This window comes from Styela clava, chromosome 9 (genome assembly GCF_964204865.1).
Source record: "Styela clava chromosome 9, kaStyClav1.hap1.2, whole genome shotgun sequence".
In the NCBI taxonomy this organism is placed as follows: Eukaryota; Metazoa; Chordata; class Ascidiacea; order Stolidobranchia; family Styelidae; genus Styela; species Styela clava.
The window spans coordinates 1,215,370-1,221,369 of record NC_135258.1 but is presented as its reverse complement, the minus strand read 5'-3'; positions in this window follow the sequence as shown (position 1 = coordinate 1,221,369).

Sequence of the window (6,000 nt, the reverse complement as noted above, 5' to 3'; positions counted from 1 at the left end):
GAAAATGAATAAATTGACTATTTTATAATTCACACATCCAATTAAATACATTAATAACGTGTTTCTTGTCGTCGACAAACGAGTTTTCATATTCAACTCCGCGTTGTGGCGCATCGTGCTAAAGCGTTAGGAATACTCTTGCCACCCCTGAATACCCTGCATGGGTCCGCATGTTCGAATCCCACGCAGGGATAGTTATGTGCGAGAGGATTGCCGGACTCTTCGTCGTCGTTGATTGGTTCACGTACCCCCTGGTTGGTTACGGCTCCCTCCGCCATCGAGTTCATGCATCTGAAAACGAACAAGAGAGCTATGCTCAAATATATGGACACGTAACAAGGTGTCGCTATTTTTTATTTTGACACATAAAAAACGAATCTCTTGAAGTCCACAGAAAATTTTGAAATAAATAAAAGTAAAAGCCTTCTGTCTTTAATCACTGAAAATTTCAAAGCAATTGGTCCAGTATTCGAAGAGAAAAGCGATTTCATCATAGAATAATAATAATAACAACAACATGAAACGAACGTTATGTACACTGACGAGTTCAATAACTGGCTAACTACCGTGAATACGGTAATCCCATGCCCAACATGGACTGATTACCTGACGAATGATTAATATGTCCTAAGGGCTTTCATTTCCCCAGGAAAAATATGTAAATCCTACCCTAACCGGGAGATAGGAGAACCCACAAGACGCCTTGATCATATAGCTCTCCAGATCTCTTGTTCGGTCACAAATCCAGACAAGTACGGAATTATTATATTATTCAAGGTATTTGCCCTGTCCAATATCGGTTCCCAAACTTTATAATATCGGAAACCCTTAAATCGAATCACCTAAAGCTCAATTACTCCTTTCATAAAAATACAGTAGTCATATCGTTGAACAGTCTCCAGTGTTTTTATGTATGCTTTCATATTTACATTTGTTTTGGTTGACAAATGAATGAATCTATCTAAATTTATCTAAAAAATTTAAGTCGTTATCACTTTTTTGACCAAAAAGTGGCGATAATACAGTCCTATTGCATCCTTCGATCAGACTCTATGCTTGCGCTGACTCAGCATTTTAGCTCGCAATAATATGGAACACTTTAAACAAAAGTTATGTTTTTTCTAGAATATGTCCTAATTGGCCTCGGTTCGGGTATTAGAAAAACTGCACAGAATAGGAAAAAATCGCAATAGGGAAACGCAGGCATAGAAGTACATGAGATGTCCATAAAGTCTTGAAATTTTTAAAATTGCAAAGGAATATATCGATACCATATGTTGTTTTGACCCTCACAGATGTATTAAATGAAGTAAAAATACTTAAACAATTACTGATTGAAACCAATCTGGTTAAAGATACATTGAGATCTGACTTTATAACAAAATTGAAACTGTAAAGGGACTTCATGGGCACCCCTATATCTATCCTAACCAAAACATATTATGAATTAACATATGAAAACATATTATTCTCACTTCATATGCTTACTCGAATCCAGTGGTTCCCGAACTTTTTTCTATAAAATTTTACCCTTCGTCTATTTTAGAACTCTCCATTTCCCTCACCATGTACATTAAAATTATTTATTCAGTATTTAATGAATTCTTAGCTGGTGTTAGGCGCGGGTCGCACTCCCGCTTTTGTACAAATGGAGTAAATCATGACTAAATAAGAATTACAGTAATAAACAAATTTTTTTCTTAGAACGACGACATTTCTCCTGGAGAGGTATTTTTTCCGATTTGGGGACGTGCCTCTAACTCTGACACGGGCAAGATACGACCCGCGGGACGTTGGATAATTTAATTTGCCCCGCCTGATGCTGTTACAACCAAATAAAATCAAAGTTTGGCGTTTTAGCTGAAAAATAGCCTAAGAATTTTGCTAAAATTGCGATTAAATTTAGTTTTAGCACGAGGCTCATTGTTTTCCACTTTTGCTTTTGTAACACTGTAAATATTGTTCATAAAATGTTACTTTTTACGTCACAATTACGTGGCCAGCCAGCCAGTCTAGATGGGCAAAATTTTTGGTCCTGGTACAAAATTCTTGCCCACCCTGCACTAACTATTATCCTGAGTACCCCCTAGTACAAGACACACGTCAGTCTCCTCGCTACATACTCTGTATGACCTCTTGTCGTCCTACATTTAAAGAGACGCTGACACGAAACGAAGGGCTGGTATCAATTACTCCTGTTGAAAGCGTACTATCAAAAATAATCAGAAATGTTACTAATAATTATGAGTTACTAATGCAATTTGATATATTAGGATTGGTATTATGTAGTGGTCTAATATGATCAAGAAATAAAATGAGTTTTAGGGAAATCACTTAAATATTCCCTCGAATATAGATAGTTGGGAAAATTCCATTTGTGAAGAGGAAGTCGATAAGAAGGCTCAATAACACGACGAATCACGGCCTTTCTTCTGGTGTCAATACAGAATCCCCAAACTATTTCTCAGTTATACATTGATCGAAAAATCCATTTTGCGAGAACACCATTCACACGAATGAGTAGCCAGAATTGGATGATGTGTTCTGAGTCAAGAAAGTTGCCGGATATAGATGTTCGGCGGAATTCCTTTTGTGTGAAACACACCAGCGGGGCAATAACGACAGTTGGTCTGGAATTAATTATGCAATATTCATAATACTTCGAAAATTAATTAAATTTTCGATTTTTCTAATTTAAATGATAAACAAGCCTCAAACATGATCGCATGTGTTTGCATATTATTAATTATATCAAGCAAATAATACGGGCCGTGACTTTGCACGACAAGACAAACTTACAAATATATTATAGTTCTACTAGATGGATTGTTGCAGCATGTACATTGAGCAAATAATGCGGGCCATGGCTTTGTTCGAGAAAGGCAAACGTTGTTACTAATATATAGCGCGATGGTTTGTGAGTAGCACATGTGCTGGTTATAACGTTTTCACACTTTGGTGGCCCCGAAACAGCATTATGCATACCAAAGTGTATATTTTTGTCAAGATTTCGAATGGGTATAAGTATAACCAAATATACCTATCACAGGGGTGGGCAGGGTTTTAAACCAGGGGCCAAAAATTTTGCCCACCTAATCTGGCGGGTCATGTAAGTGTGACGTAAAAAGTTACATTTTATGAACAATATTTAGTGTTACAAATCAAAGGCGGAAAACAATAAGCCTCGTGCGAAAACTAAATTTAACCGCAATCTCAACAAATTCCTTGAGCTATTTTTAGCTGAAACATCAAAATTTGATTTCAGTTTGGTTGTGGCAGCATCAGGCGGGTCAGATTGATTTACCCAACGGGCCGGATATGATCCGCGGGCCGTACTTTGCCCGTGTCTTATTGATCATATATCTCAAAGCCAAAGAAGCCATTTAGCACTATTTCCTACTGATATAAGGCGAGGCAATTTGTGCAGCAAGTTCAATTTGTGATTAGCAACGTTTGTACACTCTGCACCTGTACAAGACTCCACACTTTACCAATGCAAAGTAGAGAAACAATAAGGCCGCAATATACATCTGCCACAGCTAAATCTAGCGATAATGAGCCAGACCGGTGACTACCAAACGCTACATCTCCGCCCATGTTTAGAATTTTTATACAATGGCTTATTCTACAACATGGGTGGGTAACTTCTCTAGTCAGCGGGCCAGATGTGGAAAAATGGGGGCTCCCGAAGTATCCGAACCAAGATGGCGGACATCGGAACGTAACATGGGTAACAGGTTAGGGTTAGGCGATAATTTTTTTCCAATTTTCCTTATTTTAGTCCTATTATCAGTTCGAAGACTAGCCAAGAGCCTCCCGTAGTATTTATACCTAAAATTATGGCCTAACCCTAACCTAGTACACATATTACATTCCGATGTCCGCCATCTTGGTTCGCAAACTTCGGGAGCCCCGAAAAATGAAGTCCTCGGCGGGCCGGATTATTACAAAAAAAAATACTTCGGTGTCCAATCTTTGGTAAATGCTCGACACTCTCTGTCAACTTTACGTTTATTGGGTTATTCCGTGGTTACTAAAACTTAATATAAAATCTAATTTCTAAAATATTCAGGATCTAAATATAACTGATAACAGTAGTGAGGAATGTTTACAACGCTCTCTGCTCTGACCTTTTTTTTGTTTGTTTAACAAGTGTGCTAACGCAATTGTTTGTTCACTAAGGCAATTGTTTATTTCACAAGCTCGCATTGACAGTGCGGTGATAGTAGAGCGATCGTCAACTTTCAGGAAAGATGCGTCGGACCACATTAATCTGGAGTGTGGTTGGATACAGTCGGAGGGCCGGTCAAAATCTCGTCGCGGGCCGGACGCGGCCCGCGGGCCCTATGTTGCCCACCCCTGTTCTACGAGATGGTAACAGCGCATGTTCTGGTTTTACTCTTTGAATGATTTCATAAATACGACACGATTTCATATAAATCTATTATAATTATTTAGCGTTGTCCTGCATGAAGCCGTGCATTTGTCCTTCCTCATCAAGTTTCTGATATGTTTTCGGCGCTCCAGAAGTGTGTGTAACAATCTGGAGATAACTAATTTAGTATGCCTACTTTACATCAAGTTGTGTGAAGGGACTGAAACCTATGGGCAGGGGATTCACTTGGCTAACACAGACAGTCCCCGAACTCGTAATAGAGCTAAAATAAGAAAAATCGGAATATTATGGCCTAACCCTAACCTGGTACACATGCTACGGGAGTACAATGTTTTCTATGTCTTTGGTAACAGAATAAGTTCGATTATTGCCACATTTTTCTCTGTTTTTTTGCTTACAATCAGGGCAATTACCTAGTTCATTCTAAACTGAGATAGTGGTTAATTAATCAACCGACATTAATGTTATAATTATCATGATCAAGCATGGTAGCTAGCACTTGCTATTACTCGTACATCTTACTCAATATTCTCAATTACTCAACAGCCGCTCCGACAACGAGCGATCGCTTACATCTGACAATAGCGCTTGTAATCGAGAGCAAATTAAATTGCTTTGATGACGACTTTAACACTCGGCGCACCTTGGGTAGTTTCAAGTAGTTCCATTGTATGGTTAAAACGAGCTGTGTGTACACGAGTTAATATGTCTTGGTGATTGAATTGGACCATAACTGCTGGTGTCTCCAGATGTCATTTATGACGTCACATTTTGTATTATGACATCACGTTTTTTAAAATTCCAACTTCAGAGCATAATTTTAAATAAATGCGATGTCTGTTTCGCGTTACTATGACGTAACACTTGTATTATGAAGTAGGATTTTTGCGTCATAATGTAGCTTTGAAAAATTTTCACCCTCCAGATATGCTAAGTTTTCATGCCGTTGCAGTAATAAAGATACTGGGCAAACAGCTAAAGATTTAACGCAACGACAAGAGCAAAAAATATGTATTTTTATTTATGTGAGCGACTTTTTTAACAAAAACTGTAGAATTAGGATTTTATGCTTGATGGGGAATGAGTGTTGACAAGGATCACACCAAATGGCTTGATAGATCGGTTTGTGTCCCGCGGGCCGCCTGTCGCACACCCCTGGTTCAGCGGAATGCTTCCGGGTTAGAATAACGAACACAGTAACCTCAAAATTACTAGCAGACTTTTGTTAAATATTCCACCTCTTTCTACAGCATTGGTTGCTACTTTTACCCTATAAATTTGTCACACGCAATTGATTTAAGGTTGCCAAGTATAATCAAGAGTCCTAATTGATTATAAACAAAATAATTACCGTAAATAGCGGTTTTTAATTGCACAGCTGGCAACACTCAAAGTGTGAAACAAGTACTTGTTTATCATAAGGGTCATTGACTGACCAGTCGATAGTGTGTTTTGTATCAAATCCAGAAATGGTAATGTTTTATTTCATGAAGCGTTTTGACACATCTATCCCAAACTAGGCTTTATTCAAAGTGGGGCGTTCTGTTACCTGAAGCGAGTTTCGATTGAGCCTCGCATACCAAACTTCGAGAAGGATTTGGGGA